Here is a 25,950-nt window from a genome sequence, read left to right on the forward strand (position 1 = left end):
GGCGCACGCTTGTAATCCCCGTGCTTGGGAGGCAGAGACAGGAGGATCACGCTGGTTCAAAGCCAGCCTTGCTAACTTAAGAGACCCTGTTTCCAAGTAAAATATAAAATAGGTCTGGGAGTGTAACCCAGAGATAGAAGGGTTTCCAGGAATCCCAGTACCACCGAAAAAAAAAAAAAAAGAAAAGAAAAAGAAAAAAGAAACGTCTAGTTCTAGGGTTAACAAATCTTAGGAATAGAGATGATCTCCTTGGTTATTTCTGGAAATCAGTTTTGTTTTGTTGTTGTCACTGGTGTTAGTGCTGGGGATTGAACCCAGGGGCATTCAACCTCTGAGCATCATCATCCCCAGCCCATTTTTTTTATTTTGAAACAAGGTCTCATCAAGTTGATGAGAGTCTTGCTGAGTTGCTGAGGCTGGCCTCCATCCTGCAATCCTCCTGTCTCAACATCTCAAGTACTGGAACTATAGGCATGTACCACCACACCCAACAACAAGAGATAGGGGTTTCAAAGAGTTTTTAAATTCCAATTAAATCACCACCAAAAGGATGTGAACATGTTAGCATAGCCTTGCCTCGCCAAGCAGCATGGCACCTCTCTTGGCTGGTATAAAAATGACACCTATATGTTCCTCTACCTTTCATTTTCTTGATCACAAGTTAACATTCTTTTATGTGGTTTCTTACTGTTTGTATTTTCCTTCAGGTAAAAAGACAAAAAAAATCATTTTAATCATTCAGATCAAAAATTGAAATGAAGTCATCACCAATTATAGATATTAGACTATTGTCATTATTTAAGAAAACATTTTCTGCCTTGACTCTTATCCTCTTACTATTATTATTATTATTATCACGTGGTGTGTGTGTGTGTTACTGCAGTTGAACCCAGGACCTCAAACATGCGAGGCAAGCTCTTTACTATGGAGCCACAACCCCAGGCCTTTTAAACTCACTAAATTGATAAGACTGGCCTTCAACTTCAATCCTCCTGCCTCAGCCTCCTAAGTAGTTGGGATTAAAGGCATGCACCAGACTGCCTGGCTTAAACTTAATTTTTAATTTACAAGTATTTTAATGTATATTCACATGATTTTACCGAAGATATTTTTGTAGTTTGCGTCTATTATTTCAAAGCAATAGAAAAAAAATCACTATCCCTCTATGGAGCTCATAAATGTTTTATTTTCTCCTTCTTCTTCTTTTGCTTCTGGTTCTGCTTCTTCTTAACTGGGGATTGAACCCAGGGCCCTTCTACTTCCAAGCTACATTCCTGGCCCTCTTTAACTCTTTAATCTAGTGGTTCTCAAAGAGTGGTTTGAAAATCTTCTGCACAAAATTGCCTGTTAATTTTCTTTTTAGAGCCCTTTCTTTTACATACCTTCACCATGACAGAACTAATTAACAAAAATTGCTCTCAAAGGGTCAGAGAAATATATATTTTTTACCATTCTATGTGATTCTTCTGCACCTGACACTTGAATTTTTTTTTTTTTTCGGGTCTGAGGATGGAACCCAGGCGCATTTGACCTCCGAGCTACATCCTCTGCCCTATTTTTTATTCTTTATTTTGAAACAGGATCTCACTGTGTTACGAAGGTCCTCATTAAGTAGCTGAGGCTGTCCACAAACCCCGATCCTCCAGTCTCAGCCTCCCGAATGCTGAGATTACAAGCATGCACCACCACGCCAGGCTTGAAATCATTTCTTGAAGCCATGTGTGAAAAGGTATATCTGCTTCCAGGCACTCGATGGACTTGGGCTAACTTAAGCAAAGAGAACATTCCTTGGAAAGACTGGGAAGAGTTTCTACAAGTAAAGTGAAACCTGATGAGCTTGACTTAGCGACAGGATGACCGGGCAGCTCTAGGATCTTGGTAGGAGAAATCACTCAACAGACGTAAAAAGAACAAAAGCAAAATGAAGGTGCACCAGAGCCACCCCAGAATGTGAGCTGCACAGAGCAGGACTTCTGCCTGGCGGGGAGTAGGTGCTCAGTGGATTTCCCTTCTTATTATTGCTCCATTTAGTCCCTTGAGGCAGACTCTGATTGTCCTCACTGGGTTACATCCATCCTTTGACCAGAACAGGGGAGGGAAACTTGTTCTCTTATCTTACCCAGCCAGCACACATAGGATAGATTATTCCCCTAAAGGAAGGCAAAATTGGTTACCATAAGCAGAGGGAATTGATTCTGCTAAGAACTATCACCTGCTGTGTCATGATATAAGCTAGGACTCAAAGGTAATTTTCCCTCCCAAATGCTGCTCTAATTATTCCCAAGATCATTGATTTCGTCACCATTTTCTCCTCGAGTGATTTAAGCATAGGGTATGTGCCACATGCAGCTGCATCCACATTGAGATTTTTATTTTAATCTCTATGTTTGGAACACTAAATTCACTCCATTTAAGATAGAAGAGTTTCCCATCATAGAAACCATAAAGATCTGTTTTGCGTGCTACCTGCCTGACTCCATTCTCTAAAAAATGTGCATCTGGTTTGAAGTGTAAACATCTTGCATTTTTCTCCAGGACTAAAAGTCTGTTTGCTTAGCAGCAGATCCTGCTCTGTTTTTCCTTTAGATATGGTCCAAGCAGGAATTAAGCATAAGATAAAATTAATTGTAAGATATTTTTGAACGTCACAATAAAAGTGATACCAACCTTATTCATTAAAACATATCATAAGAGATATAAGCCATGGGCAACCAACAACGAAAGCCCTAGAAAGCTCAATTTCTCAAGCTTCCTTAACATCCAATAGAAACCCTCTATTTAACAGCCAGTTTTGTCTGAGCTCCTATTTTATATTCTATCTATTCATTATACAGCATTCATATTTGTTGGGAGGCTCCTCTTTATTATTCTTGAGAATCCTCAGGGAATAGTTCTGTATTGTAACGGATCCACCTTATCACTGATCATCTTTTACTCTGGGCCATTGTTTCAGGTCCATCTGCTGATCACCTCTTACTATCTTACAACTGTTTCTCAGACTTCCGCTGAAAGATTTTCTATAAGAACTCAGCCCCAAGGATGTGGTTCCTTGTCTTAGCATAGCCTCCACCAGAAAAACATAGCCCCCATATTAATTCTCCATTACCCAGCACATGCTAAACTGAAACACCTTATAAAACACTACTCAAATCTTGAAAATAGTATGGACAAGAAAAAATTAAAGATGGATATTAGATAACACAACTCCTGGGATCCGTAAGTCTAGAAATACTTCCCTTCTGTCCTATACACAGCCATAGGTCAAGGCTAGCTCACCTCCCTCTTGAGAGCTTTGTTTATTTTTCTTTTTTGAACCTGGTGTCCAAGATCCTACTCCCTTCAGCCTAGAGAAATTAGCAAGAAAAACTTCCTCTGCACCTAAACTAAGATCTAATTCATCTCTTTAATAGTATGAGTTACAATAAGAATATACTCCCCTTGGACCAAGGAGTAGTGTAACAGGATGTGGAAGGCTGTAGGGTTGATCCCCAGTATCACAAAAGAACACACACACACACACACACACACACACACACACACACACACACACGGTACGTATGTATGCCTGTCCATACATACATACACATTATACACTCATCACCTTAGCCCAAAGGAAACCTGAGTCTGCCTGCTATTTATTGGGAGGAATCTGGTTTTGTGATAATCTAATAAGAATACTCCCCAAGAGGAAATAATGATTTTCTGGGATAGTCTAAACTAAATCTGTGTTGAAGAAGAAGAAGAAGAAGAAGAAGAAGAAGAAGAAGAAGAAGAAGAAGGAGGAGGAGGAGGAGGAGGAGGAGGAGGAGGAGGAGGAGGAGGAGGAGGAGGAGGAGGAGGAGGAGGAGGAGGAGGAGAAACTTTCTTCTCTATAAAGAGAAAGTCCTATTAAAGATATTCCAGATTTGCATTACTGATAGAGTACTTTTATGTGGTGCTCTGAAATCCTCAGAATGGTTTGGCTGACTCTGTGGGTTTAGAGTTTCTTTGTGCACATTAGTGAGCAACCATATGATTAAATGTCTCCCTAAAGAGCTGAGTCCAAGAATCCAGCCCAAGAGAGAAAGATGAGATTCAAGTTTGCTGGTGAGGCATGATGAGCATACTAAGGAGGAATTTGGCGCGCAACAGGCTGAAAGTGCATGCTGGCAAATGGCTCTTCCAGCAGTAAGACTCAGTGTGAGAGACAAATGGCCACACTGCTGCCAGCAAAGGCAGGTTTCCATGGTCATTGTTGCAAAAGGGCTCATCCCTGGGTCACAAAAGACTCTAGAGTAATGATTTAGAATACCAGAGTTGCTGAAGGGAGGACTTTGACTTATTTCTTGCCAGCATGGAGTCTCCAGTGGCATCAACCCTGGAGATGTAGTAGGAACAGCAGGAGCTTGCTGTCCTGAGAGGTCTGCAGAAGGCACAGGGGACCTCTGAGTTGTGCCTCCACTTGGGGGCCTCAGCAGGAGGGACCTGGGTGGCTGCAAATCTGGGCGAGTTTCTTCTTTCTGCACTGGAGCTGGAGAACAGCACAGTTGACTGAGGATTAGGGTGTGCTTCAATAGTTTTCAAGTACAGATGACTTGAGGAGTTGATAAAAGTGAGCTCCTAACAGGGAATCAATGGGTACAGGTGACAAGGAAAGAAATATGAGACCCTGGCACCCATGAGTAGCCCCCAGCTGCCAGGTAATCAGTTACCTACCTCCATTTCTCTTACACTTAAATGAAGTCCACTATAATTCATTGGACAATAGTTACTATTTACTTTAGCATGGGATTACTTCAAATTGTGGTCAACCTCTGCCCTCTAATGGTCTAAAAATTGCAAAGCCTCTGGCTTTTAAATTGTTTTGGAACTTTATGATAATCGTCAATGGTTGGGCGACCCCTGCTGTCCTATTAGCCATGTCTTAGAATGTCACACTACAAGGGACTTGAAAAGTCATCTAGCTTGTCTCTTTACACAAACTGATCTTTCCAAAAACATACCAAGATCCTGCATCAACATCCAACCTTCATGTAAAATGAGATCACAGAAACTTCTTCCCATACTTGATGGCATGGTTATTTTCTTAAAGCAAATAATTAATCAGCAGCAACCAGAAAGGAAAGGAGTTTTACTTGAACCATAATCTTTTAGGTCTAGTAGAGATTCTCCAAAGACCAGACCCATCTTGCAAAATCAGAATTAGTCAATAAAATACTGAAAGTAAAAAATTTTATATCTATTATATACATTATATAATATGGTTACATTATATATATAGTTGGGGGGGGTTGGAATTAAACCCAGGGATGTTCTAACTCTTAGCTATAACCCAAGCCCTATTTTACTTTCTTTTATTTTTTTTATTAGAAAGGCAGACTGACACATGCAGCGCCTCATTTGGATGCGTCTGGAGTCTTGGAAGCTCGACTTCCCTACGTTCTCCTACAAATGGACCTTGAGAGCTTGTTTGGAGGTTTTAGCAGGGGAGTGCAGCTACTTATAACCCTTGACCGAAGACCGGTCCTCCTCTATTCGGGGAAGGTCGTCCTCTTTGACCGAGCACGCAGCTTCAGGAGGGACGCACATGGAGTGGTGAGGGAGGAAGGGGACACCCGCCTAGCCAGCCAGATCAGCCAAATCAACCCTGGTGATCAATGGGGTGACAGATGTCGCAGCCAGATCGCCCTCACAGCCTTACTTTCTATTTTGAAACAAGGTCTCACTAAGTTACTGAGAGCTTTGCTAATTTGCAGAGGCTCACCTCAAACCTACAATCTATCTGTCTCAGCCTCCCAAATACTGGGATTATAGGCATGTGCCACCACACCCAAATACAAAATAATATTCTTTAATTGAAAGAAATAGAAAACTACACTCAGTTTTCAACACACTTTTGGGGGGGGCATTGTTGGGGACTGAACACAGGGAGTATTTTTGTTTGTTTGTATGTTTTTGAGACAGGGTCTCACTAAGTTGCTGAAAATCTTGGCAAGTTTCTGAGGCTGGCTTTGAACCTTCAGTTATTGGTCTCCTAAGGACTGGGATCATAGGTGTATACCACCATCCATCCAGCCTCAAACCAATATTTTGGTGTAGAAAAGACAAAATGGTTCCAGACTAAGTAGAAATGTTATAGAGTAGAACTCTTGATTTGCACCATTTTTGAAAAATTATAAACAAATCTGTTCCCTGTTAAACAAAGCAAAATAAAATAGTACAAGATTATGCAAATCTATTGCTACAATAATACGATAATATATTATGAATCAAGCCAGAAAGAAGCAAAAAAATAAAAAATCTGCAAAAAAGCTGGGCATGGTGGTGTACACTTGTAATCTCAGTACATGGGAGGCTGAGACAGGAGAATTGCAAGTTCAAAACCAGCCTCAGCAACTTAGCAAGACCCTGTTTTCAGATAAAAAATAAATATGGGTGTGTATCCTGGAGATAGAAGGCTCTGGGGTTCCATCCCCAGTACTACAAAAAATAAAATTAAAATTAAAATCTACAGAAAACAAATAAATCCCAAATGTGAAATGAAGTTTCCTTGTGGTTGCTTCATTAAAGAGAAGAATTCAGAATATGAATTAAATAACACAAAGGCCTCTAAATAAAATTGTAAGACAATTGGCTAAAGTGAAAGAGAGACTTTAGATCTAAGAAAACAAATTGAGAAAAACAAAGTTGTTACAAATATAATAACTTACAAATGGAAAGGAAGAGAAAAATTAAGCTGAAAATGGCATGGAGAGAGGGCTGAGAATAACCACAGAAAACGTAGAATGAAATACAAAGCAGATAAAAGATACAGAGAAAAATTCAACATGTGGACAATTGGCAACCTTAAAGTTCAAGAAAAAAAAAAAAACAAGGAAGAATTCAAATATATAACCTAAGAAAATGTCCTGAAAGGGAGAATAGTATTTACAGATTGCAGGGGTACACCTTACATTTAAAAAATGACACAAAATGGTCTCCATTGAAAATTTTCATAGTTAACCTATTCAATGTTAAGGATAAAGAAGAAACTTTAGACATTCACACAAAACAAAGTCAGCCACTAAAGGCAGCAAAGCCACCTACACACACACACACACACACACACACACACACACACACACACACACACACCACCCACCCCCAAAATATTAATGCCCAGAGTGAAACAACTGATGACCACAGACTTCTGTGGTGACCTGACACGAGGCTGATATAGGCAGGTTTGAGGCCAGCCTCAGTAAAATCCTCAGCAACTTAGTAAGACCCTGTTTTGAAATAAAAAAAATAAATAAATAAAACAGGGCCTCAAAGAATGCCTATGGGTTCAATCCCCAGGACCAAAATCAAAGCAAACAAACAAACAAACAGTCAAACATCAAACTAAGCCAGAAAAGATAAAAAAAAAAGGCTGATATTTCCTGACATAAAAAAGCTTGGAAAATCTAATCCTCATGAGCTCTTTTAAAAACCCAAATTAAACTGAACTATCTGACAAATAATCTGGGCTAAACAAGAGATGGAAAAAAAGAGAACTCATGAAGAAAAAAGCTGTGATAAAAAGTATGAGTGTAAAACTTTGTGCTTTTAATTTCACAGTGAAAGCTAATCCTGTGTGGACATGAAGGTAATATTAAGGAACATATCATAAGTGGAAGGTAGAAACGATAAAAGCAAGGCAGAAGGAAGGGTAAATGTAGCGACTCTCTTGTTTTGAGTAGCCTGGTCAGAGAACTACAGCCTGTCAGCCAAGTCTGGACCATCTCCTGTTTTTGTAAATAAACGCTTATTGGGACACAGCCACATTTACTAATTCACATATTGTCTCTGGCTGCTTTTGTGCCGTAATTGCAGAGCTAAATTGTCGTGACCGAGACATTTTGTCCCACAGAACCTGAAACATTTACTATCTGGCCCTTTATAGAAAATGTTTGCCCGGCCCTGTTTCATATTATGAGACAATCCATAATATCTAAAGTTGAAACATGTGGCTTAGAAGTGTATTTTAATTGCTTTCATAATTTTTAACGGTAGATGGATGTATATTGAAGATATTTTTATCCAAAATATGCGTATGTATACATGCAAAGAGACTTGCCTAAAATAATATTCATTTGATGCTAACATTTGTAACTTCTAAATAGTAATAACTGGAATAACCTGATTTTCTTTTTTGCTTGTGTATTGCCTGAATATTTTTATAATGAGCATAGCTTTTGGGTTGTTTGTTTGTTTGTTTGTTTTGAAAAAATAGTAATTACTCTTAAAAATAAAAGGATAATCTAATTCATCTCTAGCCCAGCTTGCCTGAGGACACGCATCCTACTGGTCGGGAGCTTCCTCGGGCCCCTTCTCTCAGTAAGGATGATGCTGGTATGTATTTGAAAATGTGTCTGGAAAGCTTCTGTACATCTACAGTCAAGAGCTGGGAAGGTTTCTTTCCTCTCTTCCTGTATCTGCCATTGATGAGAGTTAGGGAGCATTCGGCCAGCAGGGGGCACCCTCCTCCCTGATTATGAGAATATAAGGCAACGTCTGTGCCTACCCTCTCCTGCCACTTAGGAGAGTGAATGGCAGCCGGTCACAGAGCACTGGGGGACTCACTTTCATATCTCCCTTCCCTCTGCCAATCCATCCTCCGCATTGCATGGTACAGCATGCCACACTCTTGCCAGCAATCTGATTTCCTTCTGATTAAGGCTGAGCGGGCCATGCCTGCTCCTGCTCCTGCTCCTGCCCCTGCTCCTGCTCCTGCTCCTGCCTCTCATTCCACACACGCTGCATGCACTCCATACTCCAGCCTCCCTGGCCCTTAGTTGCTGCCCGCGGCCCACTGAGCTCCTCTCGCTTCTGGACCTTGGCACTGGCTGTTTCCTCTTCTGAGCCCTCTTCCTTCCATTGGTTTTTGCATTAGGGAATCCTACTCAGTCTTTAAACTGCCTTAACTGTCACCTCTTCAGAGAGACCCTCCTGATGATCCTATAAAAAAAAATGTAACCTCTTTAAGTCAGGCGTGGTGATGCATGCTTGTAATCCCAGCATTTGGGAGGATGAGACAGGAGGATTGTGGTTTGCAGACAGCCTCTGCTACCTAGTGAGGTCCTTTGCAACTCAGTGAGACCCTGTTTTAAAATAAATAATAGGGCTGGGGGTGTAGCTCACAGGTAGACTGGGTTTCATCCCCAGTACTAAAAAAAAAAATAGATTTTAAAATAAAATAAAATGAAAAATATCATATATACACATATATATTTGTTTATATATATTATATATAATATATATTATATATATATATATTATATATACATATTCTATTTAAAGCCAGGCATGGTGTCATAGGCCTGTAATCCCAGTACTTGGGAGACTGAGACAGAAAGATCATAGATTCAAAGCCAGCCTCAGCAACTTAATGAGCCCCTCAGCAACTTAAACTCCTGTTTCAAAATAAAAAATAAAATAGAAATAGGGATGTAGCTCAGAGGTAGAATGCCCATGAGTTCAATTCCCAATAAAACATACAAAACATGTGTGTGCATGTGCACACACACACACACACACACACACACACACATAGGACTGTGTGTTTCATCTTATTTGTACTTCTCAAAGTACGCAATTGTTTTATTTGTTTAATTGGTTTTTTTCTGTCATTCCCACTAGAATCTGTCTATATTCTTCATTGTTATATCGTTAAGATCTAGCCCAGTTACTGGCATTTAGTAAGTACCCAATAAATATTTGTTGAATTATTGAATGATTAGGTTTACAAAATATGAGTACTGGCTGCTCCCCAAGGCTATAAAAAGTGAAAGTGTGGAAGTCTGTTATGGACTAAACTGTGTCTATTTCCAAATTTATGTGTTGAAGCTTTAGCCTCCAATACCTTGGCATGTGACTTTGATAGGGCCTGTAAAAGTGTTAACGATTAAACGCGGTTATATTGGTAGGTGCTAATCCAATTTGACCAGATTAAAGGAAAAGAGGAAATCCAGGTACACGGGAGAGACACCAAGGAGCTTGCACATTGAGAAAAGACCGTGTAGGGCCACAGAGTGGAAGCAGCTGACTGCAAGCCAAGGGGGAGAACGCAGACCGTGTAGGGCCACAGCGTGGAAGCAGCTGACTGCAAGCCAAGGGGGAGAACGCAGACCGTGTAGGGCCACAGCGTGGAAGCAGCTGACTGCAAGCCAAGGGGGAGAACGCAGACCGTGTAGGGCCACAGCGTGGAAGCAGCTGACTGCAAGCCAAGGGGGAGAACCCAGAAGAAACCAGACCTGCCAACACCTAGACCTTGGACTCCAGCCTCCAAACCTGTGAGGAGACACATTTCTGATGTTCAAGCTACCCAAACCTTGGTATTTGTTATGACAGCCCGGGCAAACTAATGCATCCCTTCATAAATTAAACATTACTAAGTCCAAGTAGCAATTCAGTGTTTAAATGGAGATGATTTGACACTAATGATGGGCCAAATGGCAAGAAGGTTCAAACTATTCTACTAAAGCAGTGACATTGGAGAAATGCGATACTAAAGCCAGAAAACAAAAATGTCTATCTAATTCGTGGGTCTCCATGCAAAACCAAAATGGGGAATTCATTGTTCGAAGAGCTAGGTGGAAAGTGCCATTAAAGACACTAAAATATAGCCGGGCATGGTGGCACATGCTTGTCATCCCGGCGCTTGGGAGGTGGAGACAGGAGGATCACGCAGGTTCGAAGCCAGCTGTGCTAGCCTAAGAAACCCTGTTTCCAAATAAAAAAAAGAAGTATAAAATAGGTCTGGGAGTGTAGCCCGGAGTAGAAGGGCTTCCAGGAACCTCAGTACCACCAAGAGAGAGAGAGAGAGAGAGAGAGAGAGAGAGAGAGAGAGAGAGAGAGACTGACTAAAATATGACCAGGTGTGGTGGTGCAAGCTTATAATCCCAGCATGTGGGAGGCTGAGACAGGAGGATTGCAGTTCACAGACAGCCTTGGCTACTTAGTGAGGTCCTTTGCAACTCAGTGAGACCCTGTTTCAAAATAAAGAATAAAAAATAGGGCTGGGGTGTAGCTCAGAAGTATAATGCGATAGTGTCCTGGGCTCAGTTTCCAGTATTGCATCTCAGAAACAATCAAGGATGGTTTAACACTGGAAGTCTTAACAAAAGCAATTAGGCAAGAGAATCAAAGCAAAGCAAAACAAAACAAAAACATTTGGATTGAGAAAGAGAAAGTCAAGTTATCTATTTTTGCAGATAAAATAATTTTTATGAGGACTTCCGGGAAGATGGCGACCGAGAAAAGCAGGGCTTAAGAGCCCCGCTAACAACAAATCTCCATTACCACAAAATCAGCGCCTTTCATAGCCAGAAAACACCATCACCAGTGAAACAAAAAATCACCAGGCTCCAGAGAGAAAGCAGACTGAGAACAGAGCAACAGAGGAGATACACCGGCCTCGCGCCCGAGGACGCTGCAGACGCGGCAGCAGCGCCATACTGCCGGAGGCACCGGCGAATTCACGGGACGGCTACAGCAAGCCAAGGTGAGCCACTGTGGAACAGCTAGGCGGGATTTCTCCGCGCAGAGAGCATCTAAAGCTCCCAGTGGCTGAGCTCAGCACACGCTGCAGGGATTCAGAGTAGAAATCAAAATCAAGAAGAAAAACGCCAGCCCCATAGCCAAGGGCGTAGCAGCGGCGCCATATTGCCACCGGCGGCAGCAGCAGCGAATTCAGCGGGCCAGTACAGCTACATCTGCGTACTCAAGAACAGTGAGTCAAATTGCGGGCCACAGAGGAGAAATCCCAGTACTGTACTCCCTGGGACTTGACCCAGTGGGGGAGGGGCGGTGGCAGAGATATCACACCATAGGAGAACGTGCAACCTGGCACCCCCCACAGTCTAAAGCAGCCTCTATCGACTCTCTGGGTCGGAGACTCTGTGATAAAACCCAGTAAAGGAGTAGTGGGGTCCGAGATACTACTGACTCGAGATCCAGAACACCTTAAGTGAAGTCATAGTGACCCAAGGGAAGAACCCAGAGAAGGCACAAACATCCGAAATCATGGGAAAGAGGAATAATACTGGAGCAATAAATGCCCACAACCCCACAACATCAGAACCCGATAAAACAGAAAATCAGAGATTTCTAGAAGATCAAATCAGGAAAATAACTGTAGAAATAATAGCGGTGCTTCGAAAAGAACTCAGAGAGAGCCAAAAAGAGATAAAGGATGCAATTAATGAAGTAAAGGCCTCAATTCAAAGCACAAACAACCGATTAGAACACATGGAGAACAGAATCTCGCTCTTAGAAGATGAGCAATCCAAAAATGAACTCATAGTTTCTAATCTAGAAAAAAATATCCGACAGCAGGAATCTGATATTGAAGAAATATGGGCCCATTTTAAGAGAGCTAACCTAAGAATAATTGGAATAGAGGAGGGAAAAGAAAGTGAAACCAAAGGGATCAACAATCTCTTCAAAGAAGTAATAGCAGAAAATTTTCCAAACATAGAGCAAGAGGTTGATACAAAGGTCCAGGAAACTTATAGAACTCCCTTTAGACAGGATCGGAGAAGAGGATCCCCACGCCACATAATTGTCAAAATGACCAATGTGGAAGCCAAGCAGAGAATCTTAAAGGCAACAAAAGCAAAGGGCCAAGTGACATTCAGAGGCAAACCAATTAGAATCACTCCAGACTTCCCAAACCAAGTCATGAGAGCCAGAAGGGCTTGGAGTAACATATTCCCAATTCTGAAAGAAAACAACTTCCAGCCAAAAATTTCCTACCCAGCAAAACTTTCTATCAAATTAGATGGAGAAATAAGAAGCTTCCATGACAAACAGAAACTGAAGGAATTTATGTCTTCAAAACCAGCACTAGAGAAAATACTCAAAGAGATCAACTACAAAGAGGAAATAGGTAACACACTCCAGAACTAGAGAAACAAGATTTTCCATCCAACAAACAACTAAGATTGGTTATCTGTGGAGATTCATTATTTATGTTAGTCTTTTACCTATCTCTAATGGGTATTGTTTGCCTTTATTGTTGTTAATTTTTAGGATTTCTAGTTGGAATATTAATATACCTTCAGATATAGCAATTGGAAATATTTTATCCCATTCTATTAGTAACTATTAACTCTGTTTACATTGTTTTTGGATATACAATATTTTTTTTTTAGGGAGTCTGTATACTCCTCTGTTGCCTGTGCCATTGAAATCATAACCAAGAAATCACTGCCAATTTCAATGTTGTGAGGTTTAATGATCCAGATTTTCTCCTAAAAGTTTATAGTCTTAAAATTTATATTTAGGTCTATTATCTATTTTGAGTTAATATTTGTATATGGGATTAGGTAAGGGTCCAATTTTATTCTTTTCCATGTAATTATTATTTTTTAACAATATTTAGTTAAAAGATTATTATTTCCACCACCAAATGTTCATGGAAACCTTGTCAAAAATAACTTGACAATATAGGGAAGAATTTAGCTCTAGGCTTTTATTTAACTCCAATGGTTTATATATCTGCCTTTAGAATAGTACTACACTGTTTCAATTATTGTAGCTTTATATGGTTTGAAATCAGAAAATATATATCTTCTAGCTTTGTTCTTTTTCAAGATCGTTTTGGGTACCTAGAGTCCATATTCCATATTAGGATAGAGTTTTTTTCTGAAAAATAAATATATAAATATATGATAGTTTCACCTAAAAAATAGAAAAAAATATTCTCTGGTAAGAAAGAAAGCAAAAAGAAATATTGAAATGTTATCTTTAAGTCATCAAAGCTTGGTATCAGACAAATGAAACTGTTATGTGAGATTATCATTTTTAATTTTAGATAAATTGCCATAATACTAGATGTCAACTACTAAGCCAAGCATGGGAGGGAGGGATAGGGAGAGAATGGGGTGGGGATTGGGTGGGGGCTGACTGGGAAAAGTGTGCATGTATGTCTACAAAAGTATGTATCCCACTATGATGTATGAATACAGTGCACCAATAAAAAAAATAATTTTTATCCTTAGAAAAACCAAAAAAAAAAAAGAAGAAGTATAATGCCCCTGGGTTCTATCCTCAGTACTACACACAAAAAAAGCACTAAAACATAAAACTTGCTTTTCTTCTGTGGCCTCTCTCTTAATTCATTATGATGTTTTATAGCTGCAGTTTGTTGACCTAAGAAAAATTAAAATTATCACCCTGAATGTTGCTGTTAATCTTCATATTGTTCAGTTATTTTGAAGAGCAAAAAATATAAGAGCATTTAACATGACATGAGATCACCAAAATCACCAAAATTGCTTTTTATTTCAGCTCACAGAAGCATATGTGTTTCTGCCAAACCAGAACAACAGCAATGCTGCAAAAACAACTAACTCAACAATTTTAGTTTCACTGATTCATATGTACACGTTGGACCAACACTCCACCCTTGGCTTATGATGAAGAAGGTACTCAAAGTCAGGCTTGGTGGCGCACGCTTGTAATCCCAGCATTTGGGAGGCTGAGACAGGAGGATCGAGGTTCGAGACAGCCTCAGCTGCTTAGGGAGGTCCTTTGTAACACAGTGAGACCCTATTTCAAAATAAATAATAAAAAAAAAGTAGGCTGGGATGTCACTTGAAGGTAGAATGCCCCTCGGTTCCATCCCCAGTGCCGTAAAAAAAAAAAAAAAAAGAAAAAGAAACTATAGTTGTCCCAGACTTTCCATTTTCTTCTAATCTACATCATTATTTTCATCTTATATGGTTGACTATCCATAAAATAACATGAGATAGAAAAGATAGAATGGGGTCCTTGGTGACTTGTGCTTTTTCCCTCCTTGTTGTGTTCAAAGCACACTTTTGGTTGACAGAAAGAATTCCCACCATGAACTCAATGGTAGAGGTAACACACTCTATACTTGCAATAACGTTTATGTTATTTTTTTGTAGTACTGGGAATGTTACCCAGAGGTTTTCTACCTCCAGGCTACACTCCCAGCTATTTTATATATTTTATTTGGAAACAGGGTCTCACTAAGTTGCTGAGAGCCTCACTAAGTAGCTGAGGCTGGCTTCGAACCTGTGTGACCCTCCTTTCTCAGCCTCCCAAGTGCAAGGATTACAAGCGTGTGCTACCACACCCAGCATAACTTTTATTTTACTTTATTTCTTTTTATTTTATTTTTGCAGTGCTGGGGATGGAACTCAGGGACATTCTATCTCCATACAACACCCCCAGCCTTATATTTTTTATTCTTTATTTTGAAACAGGATCTAAGTTGCAAAGAGCCTCACTATGTAGTTGAGGCCGGATGATTGTGATGACTTTTGCAGTTCTCTCCACACGTGACAGTTGAATTCCATGCTCCTAGGGCTTTGTGTGAAAGGGGCTTCCAGGAATGACCTTGGACATGTGTATCACGAGCGCCCGTGTATCACGAGGGCCTCTACATGCTCCATGGTCCCATTGGACCTTATCTATTTGTGCTTAAAGATTCAAAGACAAAATCATTAAGAAATTCAAGACTGCCACAGCATTGCATTAAATCATCCTGGGGCCCCCTGAATGTGGGTCCATATGGACAGATAGCAATCCCTCAACTCCAGCCCCAAAGAAATCTAAAGCCATCAGTCAAAGAGCAAAGCAATCAGATCCTAGACTGACTGAAAACAAGTTTCCAAAGGAGAATCCTGCAGTGCTACCTAAAGTCTTCCTAAAAGGCTCCAAAGCAATGTTCAGGATCCAATCCTTAAGACTATACACAGAATTAGAGAGAAGCCAATACATATTTGAAGAAAAGCAGAATAAATAGAAAAGTGGAAGCTCATGTTTTTTGAGCCTCTGGATCAAACTACACCTGACGCCAAAAGTCACCCTTGAATTTGAGCCAGTGACTTTCTTTGTTTACTTAATTTTGTTTACTTAACTTTATTTAACTTAGTTTAAACTAGGCTTGTGGTCACTTGCAAGGATAATAATTTTAGCGACTCTAATTTGCCTCTCTGGTCCTCAATTTCCTCCACTGCAAAAATGGCAATGTTGTGGGTAATAATTAGCATGTGCCCACTTAACAGTATTATTTCTTTTGGAAGTGACCATAATTCCAGGGTGGTCCAGCAAAGATAGTTTTGAAAGTGTCAAGGACTGGTTTCTTAACTGTTTAAGCATCAGATTTAACGGCGTCTTGTGCATGACAGACTTTCATATATGTAATTATCACTGTTTCTGTGGAATAGAATTCTATGCTTCCAACTGGGGTTTCTCTTCTGTGACTCAGGTGCCGTGTGCAACTAATCTGAACATCTGCAGTCTGGATGAGTTGCAGTCTTCTCAATCTGGCAGGTCCCAAACTGAATTGGACCTCCAACCAACCCACTCCCTGCTCACCTTACCAAAGTAATGGCGTCATTCACCCTGTTCACCAGGCCGAAGCCTACACCCTTTCACGCGGCTCTGCTTTTTGTCATAATCCGTTCAGTCTGCAAGCCTAAGGGAGTTTGTCTTTGAATAGCTCTCCTCCATTCACCTTCTCTCTGACTCTCAGACATTTCTGCATCAGCCAACATCATCTCCTGCACGACACTGAGAATTACTTTAAAGCTCTGAAGATAACTGTCCTTCTCATTCTGAATGCACTTCACTCCCCTCGTCCCTTGGGGCCTCCAAGTGGTCACATTCCTCCCCCTGCATCCTTCATGGTTCCTCATTGTAAATAAGCCTTCCTTAAATTATTCTTAAGTTGAAGGTCCATCTATTTCTCATTGGGACCCTCAGTCCTGAACATCCTCTCGTGAACACTTCTCGTCACAGGCTGACTCCTATAATGAGTCCTCCTCTCTCTCCCCACCCAGATTTCTGATCAGATCTCCTGGAGTGGAGGAGGGGGAAGGAAGCTGAGAAGCTCATGAAAAAATCAGGCTTTTAGCAAGCATTGGGGAGAGAGTAGTAGTCTGGCCTCAAGTGTTTCTAGCTAATTTTAGAAGATAGGATGGGCCCCTCTTTGTCCATCATTTAAGGTCCTGCCTGTCAATGCTGGAACGATTAGGACCATCCTATTATGTATGTCTTTTGATGCAAGGCTTATTGAAACTTTTAAACACACAAAGGCTTTGTCACTGTAGATCTTTCCAAGGCTACTTGACAGTGTCTCTTGATTAAGTCTCTTACTGAAGCCTTGCTGTGAAGGCTTATGGGTGGGCAATATCCAGGTAGGCTGTTGCTCCTACCTGGAAGCCAGACAGATGAGAGAAGCAAAATAAACACGCTTAATCTGACCCAGATGGCAGTGAATTTTCTGCCCCTGAGAATGTCATATTTGTGTAGCATGTTACAGTTTAACAAGGGATTTCATACCCCCACCCACGGCAGATGGCCAAGTAATCAATAAACGTTTCGTAAACGATTGAAGGGGAGTCATTTTCTCCTTTTCAAAATACTCCTGTAAAGTAGGCAGAACAGGGTTATCATTCACAATGTATAGGAAAGGGAAACAGGCCTCAAAGAAGTGGGATATTTCCTGGGCCACTGAACCGGAGCCACCCAAAGCAGAACGCATGTGTGGGGGCACCTACACTGGCCCACCCTTGCCAGGACGGGAGGGGCTTTGGAGGGGAGGCGAGGGAAGGGGAGTTGGAGCCAGTGCTTCAGCATCTTCTCAGTCTTGGGTCTCTTTTCCTGGCCTCCCTCAACAGTCCCGGGCACAGTTAGGGGCTGCATGGGGAGGATGGGTAGGCAGAAGTTCAGGCGGCTCACCAGCTGGGAATTGAGCAAGGGGAACAAGAGAAAGACCTTCCGGTGCCAAGACTCCAGGGAAATGTTTGTTGACGTTTGTTTCACATTGACTACTTCCAACTAGGCTTTGAAGCTAACTTTTTGATAGAAAGGCTCCCTGGGGTGGGTGCAAGAGTTCACGACCTTGTTGCTGTAGTTCTCTAGGCAACAGCAAGCACCAGCAGCTCCAGGAAGATGTCTAAATTACACAGAAATCAGGGAGGAGATTACGGAGAAATCTCAGAAAACTAGGAGAATTGAAGAGACAAAACAAGAAAGGCCACAAGGACAGGGCAACAGCCGTCATAGTCGGGCCTCAAGAGCATCCAGAGTGCCACTCCTGGACTCCTTCACAACACATTTGGACTTAGAAAATCAAATTAGCAAGTGTCCAAAGAGGATGAGCACCCTTGCTCTCATTCAAGTCTCTTAAAATGAATTTCTTGATGGAGTAGTCTTTTCTGGGGGGAAAGGGGAGGTACTTGGGGGTTGAACCTAGGGACATTTTACCTCCAAGATGCACCTACCCCTTTATTTTTATTTATTTCTTTATTTATTTTATTTTGTTTATTTTATTTATTTTTTTGGTGGTACTGGGGTTCCTGGAAGCCCTTCTACCTCCGGGCTACACTCCCAGACCTATTTTATATTTTTTTATTTGGAAACAAGGTCTCTTAAGCCAGCAAGGCTGGCTCCAAACCAGCATGATCCTCCTGTCTCTGCCTCCCAAGCGCGGAGATTACAAGCATGCGCCACCACACCTGGCTGATTTATTTTATTTTGAAGCATGTTCTTGCTAAATTGCTTAGGATCTCATTAAATTGTTGAAGCTGGCCACTTACCTGCAATCCTCCTGTCTCAGTCTCCCAAGTACTGAGATAATAGGGTGCACCACCATGCCTAGGTTAGAATGGTCTTCTGACAGTGTGACGCAGAATATTCACTCCTTCACTCCTAAACTCGATGTGTTCTTCACTTCTTTCAGAATAAAGTCAGTGCTTCCCATCAGGGCTCACAAGCACTACTGAATGTCTTTCTCCACACCCAACTATTCTCTTAAGTCTGGTCTGGGCTTTCTTCAGGGTTCTCCCTCCTCAGCTAGTTGCCAGTTATCCTGAGAACTGAGTTCTAGTGTTACTTTATCCAGAGACACTTCTCTGGCCCTATATTTTTTCTAAATCCAGCGTTCCCTCTCTATATATGTTTCATGGAAAATGGCCTTTTTATAGTGGCCATCCCTCCAGCACCATGAGGATCACAGATGTAGCCTTTTTGGCTACATCCCCCATGTGAAACCAAGGTCCTAGATCTCAGGAAGTGTCAGTTGTATCTGTTGACCAAATAAGAGGGAATAACAGTCAATGTTTCTGAAAGAACCTTCTGTCTCACCAAGCCAAGGGGAAAATGAAAATAGTCACATTATGGGGATTTGAGCAAAGAGATTATTTTTTAAGAGAAGAGAATAGCTGAGAAAAACAAATGGCCTTTCATCTGAGGATTATTAAAAATTATTAAGGATATTTGGAGATGTCCTCCCTTTAAGAATAAACATGGAGAAACAAAGTCCACCAAATCTCTGGATAGCTCAGAAAACATCTGGAACTTAAATGAATGAGTACATAGGACAGACAATGGCATTTGGCAGAGTAGCTGGTCTCCAGGGGCAGTTGCCTCTCAACTCAATTACCTGTTGAATGCAGGATGCAGAGTTCAGGTCACTGTACTCAGGTCCTGTGTGTGTGTGTGTGTGTGTGTGTGTGTGTGTGTGTGTGTGTGTGATCTTTTGATTCTTAAATCTCCCTATCATTTGTATTTTTTGTAGACACCGATGAAGCCCAAAAGAATAACTTGTGTAAAACTCAGTGGTGCCAGTGTTTGAACTTTGTACTGAGAAACCTGACCTCCATGTCGACACCGGACTGTGAACACCAAAGCTCCCAGCAACGTGACTCGCCTACAGAAAGTGGCCAACACAAGAATGGCTAAATGAGGACCAGTGTTTCTCTGGGCCGGTTCTTGGCACTTAGTAGGTAGTGGGGGAAAGAAAGAGCAAATGAATAATGAATGTAATGAATGTTTTTCTGTAGTTCAAAGTTTCTACCACCAGATGGTGAGGTTTGTTTTATTCTGTGGATGAAAGCGTGGAGAAATAAAACCATTACTGAGTTTTATGGGTGCCTGGAGAAGCCACGAGCATGTGAGTTGGATTCCCCATAAACACTAATGTTGCAGCTGTTTTTATATTGTTTTTTGCTATTTCTTCTCACTACCCCTCCCCCCAGCCTGTTCTGGATACAACTAAAATAAATGGCCACTGAAGACACAGCTGTGAGCAGGACACGGGGATTCTGTCCTTAAGGAACTCACACCACAGTGGGAGAAACATAATAATCAAGAGAAGAAATATACTTTTATAAGTTATCATTGGTGGAAAGAATCAGAAAACAAAGAGGTAGGATGCTGTGATAGAATACAGGAGACAAGATTTCCAGTGTAGAGGGTGCCCCTGAGGAAGCAGCTTGTAGCTTCAGCAGGAGGATGAGAAGGGGACTTTCGTGCAAGCCAGATGAGGGAAGAAAGAGTTGAGGTGGCACTGGGAGCTGGCGATGCACCTAGCAGAGGGAATAACAATGCTCTTCAAGAAGAATACCTAGCATGTATTAAATTATTTGTGCAACCTCCCAGTATATTTGTGGAGCTGTATAAGTTCCTGTTCTGTTAGGATATACAGTGGAAAAGGAGAAGAGAAAATGGCAGGGCTGTGTAGATATCACTGTTGCCTATAGCTGCCTGTGGCTGGTCATAATCAACCCCACCACGTTCTTTGACATTATCATCAACAACAAGCCCTTGAACCATATCTCCCTTGAGCTGTTGCAGACAAAATTCCAAAGACAGAAGAAAGTTTTGTGCTTTGAGTACTAGAAAGAAAGGACTTGACTTTAAGATTTCCTGGTTTCACAAAATTATTCTAGGATATTCATGGCACTGGCAGCAAGTCCATTGATGAGGAGAGATTTGATGATGACAACCTCATCCTGAAATACACAGGTCCTGGTATCTTCTCCATGGCAAACATTGGACCAAACATAGATGGATCCCAGTGTTTCATCTGCACTATCAAAACTGAGTCGTTGGCTGGGATGGGGGCACGTGGACTTTGGTAAGACGAAAGGGAACATGAAAATTGTGTCAGTCACTTTTCCATTACTGTGACAAAATACCTTAGAGAAACAAAAGAAGGAAAGTTTTATTTTAGCTCACAGTTTCAGAGGTTTCAGTCCATGATCCCTTGGCTCCATTGTTTCCAGGCCTGTGATGAGACAGATCCTGACAAAGAACACACAGTAGAGCACAACTGTTTGCCTCATGGCAGCCAGAAGAGAGAGAGGAAGAGAGAAAGACAGACAGACAGACAGACAGACAGACATACAAAGGACAGAATATCTTCTTCAAGGGCATGCTTCTAGTGATCTATTTCCTTCAACCAGGCCCCACCTCCTAAAGTTTCTACTACCTCTCAATATCCTGTAAAATTATAAATCCATAAATAGGTTACTATAGTGATGAGGTCAGAGTCTCACGATCCAGTAACCTCAAAAGGATTCATCTCTGAACGTTGTTGTACTGGGGACTAAACATATCAGCTTTTGAGGGACATTTGACATTCAAATTATAGCAAACATCATGGAAACTATGAAGCATCCAGAGATGGCAAGATCAGCAAGATCTTCCTTAGGCCTGGCGTGGTGGCACACGCTTGTAATCCCAGCATTCGAGAGACAGAGACCAGAGGATCGCGCAACTCAGTGAGACCCTGTTTCAAAAATAAAGAATAAAAAACTAGGGCTGGGGTTGTTGCTCAGAGGTAGAATGTCTCTGGGTTCCATTCCCAGTACCACACACACACACACACACACACACACACACACACACACACACACACACAGCACACACACAGATCTTCCTTGTTGTCTGTAGACTGTTCTAACACATTTCATATAGGTTCATTTTAAACACCAGGTGCTTCTGTAGCTCAGGTGAACACCCTCTGTCCCATGCCTGCAATGTCTATAATCTCTGCTCTCCCAACAGTTCTTCAGTCATATATTTTCCTTATTCTCCTCCAAAACTAGTTGGATTATGAAGTGTATGATTATGAATAAAAACTAAAAAACGCAAAAAGAAAAATTTGTAGGAGCTGGGGCTAAATAGATACACAGTGTCCCATTAGGAGAGACCCTCAGATTTTATCTCAAGTTCAGTATTTTCCAAGCAAGTGTCACACCCACTGCAACCTTAGCATTTCTGCCCTATTATCAATCTGTCAGGACCATTATATCCTTCTTTTTCTTTTGGTATATTTTATTTCTTACTGAATATAATTTAGGAGAAACCATATTATCACCATACAGAAAAAGTAGCATTTGCCACTAAAAACAGGTAATCAGATAAAAATAAATACAAGATGAATGCAATTTTTAAGTATCTCACATGCCTCCTAAGATTCCCTTGAGTGACTCACATCTCACATTTGAGGGTGTAGAGATGGAGGGCGGTGAGGGACACTAATTATAGAGCAGAGATGAAGGTACATTTCAGAAGTCAGCGCTGAAAGCTCTATTCCATTTATATCTTATACCAAAAATGACCCACAAAAGGGTATTCCTGAACAAAAGCTTCTCACCCAAGGGGCTTTCCAGAGGACAGTTACAAGAAGCCAGCTTTGAAAGCCCTGGTAAGCAGCAGGCAACTGCACAAAGATTCGGAGAAACTGGTTAAGAACAACCTGCTCGCTGAAATTCCCAAGTTTAGTATCATTTCCTCCAGCCTAAGGTGGACTGCTTAGCTACTTGGCAGCTGATGAGTCAAGAGATTTAGATAAAGCTCCTAAAAATGAGGAACTAGCTCATAATTCTTGGCTGGGGAAACCCACAATACCAAGTATTATGAACTCGGATCTGGTGGCTTAGAGTAAGAAGCAACCTAAGCACCCAGCTCCTTGGAGGAGTGGCCTTTTATTTTGACATTTGGCTTTATTTATTTTTTTTGAAGCACCTATAAAAAAAAAAAGTCAGATACTATGTAGAAATCAGAAGTACTTAATGAGGTTACACATTTCAGAGCCTAAAAGGAGCCAAGATGGAAGGGCTAATGATGAAGAAGCCTAGTATAAGATGATAGAAAGTGGTAGAGACAGTAGTGAACTGAGCACACAGCCCCCATTTAAGAGGAGAAATTGCTGCCTGGCTCCACTCCACAGCAGCAGTGCAGGGATGTGGAGCCTGTGTTGACAGGTGTTCAGAGATTTCAACTGAGCTTTCATGGAACAGTGGTCATTATATTGGGGTGGGGGGTAGGAAGAGTACCTCCTGCTTTTAGAAAGCTGGAAAATAAAAATAAAACATTTTTCAGCACTCTGCTAGATAAATAAAATATATCTGTGCAGGTCAGATGCAATCCAAGAGCTACAGTAAATGATCTTTGGATGTGATAGTCTCAGCCTTTAAGGTTCTTATGTGTTGGGAATAAGACGTGTTCATAAATAACTACACAAACAGAATGTAGTTCTAAGAATTGCGTGAGCAAAGCAAATGCTAAAGAAATTGGAAGAGGGAAAGATGACTGAGTCTTAAGGAGAAGTGGGTGTATTTTCAAAAAGTTATTTCTAACCACACAGTGAGGAACCCCACGAACTCAATGAGGAAGGGAAGAAAAGGTGTCTGCAGAGGCCTGGACAGGGAAATAACAAGAAAGTCCGGACTGAGTACCGGCATATCCCAGGAGGATTTCCAAGTATCATCTGCTCGTGGCAAATCCTTACCCCAGACGTCCTCAATGGGAGGACCCACTGGATCAAGGACAATACAGCCAAACTTTAAAATGTCTCTTCAAAGCCAGGCACAGTGGTATACACCTGCAATCCCAGTACTTGGGATTGAAACAGGAGGATTGTAGGTTAGAGGCCAGTCTCAGCAACTTAGTGAAGTCCTCAGCAATTTAGAGAGACACTGTTTCAGAATAAAAAAATAAAATAGGGCTAGTAGTATAGCTCAGAGGTAGAATGCTTAGTACCAAATAAAAAAGTTTTAAAAGTCTCTTAGCTAATTTTCATTTAAGTTTTGCCTTAAAAAGAGTCTCTACTTTAAGCTTAAAAAAAATGACTAAAGTAACAATTACTGCTCTTTGCACTTCCTGCTTCCCTAAATTCAAACAAACTGGATTCCCAGGTTTTCCGGTATTCCCTGTGAAATTGATCACCTGAGTCCACACACAGGATCCCATCCCAGGCCTGCTATGAGCTTCGTAAAGCACTTTGTCATTCACACAAAGATGCACTATGCCAGAGAAGTCTGCAGATCACACAGGAATTGACACACATCTAGGTCAGCTTTCAAAATATCTAAAAGAAAAACAATAGCAACAAAAAATGCACAGCATAGTTCTACCAAAAAGTGTCATCAAAAGTAAATATTGAATGTTCTCAAAATAGAGGATGAGATTGAAATTCAACATATCTATAAAAATGCAGGAAGTTCATCACTACATTTTCTCAACCTACAACACAAAAGTCCTATCAGAGCCTCGCTGTGTTCCTTCATTTTCTGCTTCTTTTGGGATACCCGGCTCAGTTTTCACATCAAAGAAACACAGCAAGCAGCCCCTATTGTTTCACTATTATTGTTGCCACATGAGAGATTTTTCTGAGCTCCAAAGCTGCTGCTTCTCTTCCCAATGAACATCCCTCCTGACGCGTTGCTTATCTAAACACCAATCTACCCTAACAAGTCTTGCTTCAAACTGTGTACTGTCCCCAAAAAGATATGCAGAGAATGCAGTGTTCTTTGATTTTTTTTTTGATTCATATATGTTTCAAAATCAAGGAAGCCTTCCACATGTTGTTGACTTTCTTGGCCTCCTCCTTTTTTGAGTGATGGTCATTCTTTTCCATTCTATATCCCAGTATAAAAAAAAAAAAAAAAAAAAGGAATTCGTGCAGACCTTCTGAGCCTACGAAGCGAAAGAAGACTTTGGATGATGGCCTTCGTTATTGTTAAAAATTAATGACTCCATAAAGCTTCAGTAGTGGTCATTAATATGAGAAACATTTGTATTTGTGAACTACACATGCTGTCCAAGACCAAATATGGAAAATACCCTTGAGTCCTTCAAAAGGAACTGATTATGGGACACTTGAAGCTACATTCATTTGGGTGGAGACAGTCTATGCAACCTCATTAGGCTCTTATGTACTTGAGAAGTGGAAATAATGAACCCTTTAAACAGTAATTCTTCACTTTGTGGCACTTGGTAACTTGAGAAGTGGACAGAGAAGGACTATTATAGTCAATTTACAGACATCATGGTCTATAGGAAAGTGCAGTGACAAGTGAAACTTTTGCTGCTAAAGGTCATTTTACCCTTCTCCTAGTTCCCTCATTCTGAGTCCTTGTGCTTTTGGGAGACATGACAACACGATTCACTCTCAGAATGAAGCACATGAATCAGAGCATTAGACTCGACATCTCACAGATTTCATCAGGGCTGGCCTTGTTGGCTTGCTACTGAGATGCAAGACTACTGCTGGTTGTTGGAGAGATATGTCCACTTTCCTTACTACCTTCATGGGGTGTCTTGAAATGAAGCAGAGGACAACAGGACGTTGAGAAAGAGAAAGATATGGTATAGGTGAAAACACTGATTTTCTAAACTTGATTTGTGATTTGTTTTGTTTTACTTTGCTTTTTCTATTTTCTTTTTCCCCCCCAAACTAACTTGAGCTGGTTCCTTAGTACCTGCAACTAAAGAATGATTAAAAATGCATATGGGCCCCTTTATGTGTTCATAGCCCCAAAATTTTACTTCACGCATGGGAGGTGGCTTTCTGTCTCCTATTTGTTAGCACCTTTCTGTACTTGTATATGATCAGTTAGAAACTTCTCTCCATATTTCAGAGAGAGAAGTGAAAAGAGTGGAAATGTAGCCAGCTCCTCTTTTTGCATCTAAATATTTCTGGCCACTAACCAAACAGCAGATTGCTGGCTCAAGTGCACCCTCCCTTCCTGACCCAACCCACAGTGGCCAGAATGGGAGGCCACAGTGGTAGGAATGGGGAAAGTCCAATGGGTAATAAGGCACGGGATCTAGCCACTGAGCAGCAGAGGCTTAGTGAGGTCAGCTCCCTTAGAAACAGACTGTAAACATGGTAAACTTTTC

Source organism: Muscardinus avellanarius (genome assembly GCF_963383645.1).
Source record: "Muscardinus avellanarius genome assembly, chromosome: 7".
Taxonomy (NCBI): Eukaryota; Metazoa; Chordata; class Mammalia; order Rodentia; family Gliridae; genus Muscardinus; species Muscardinus avellanarius.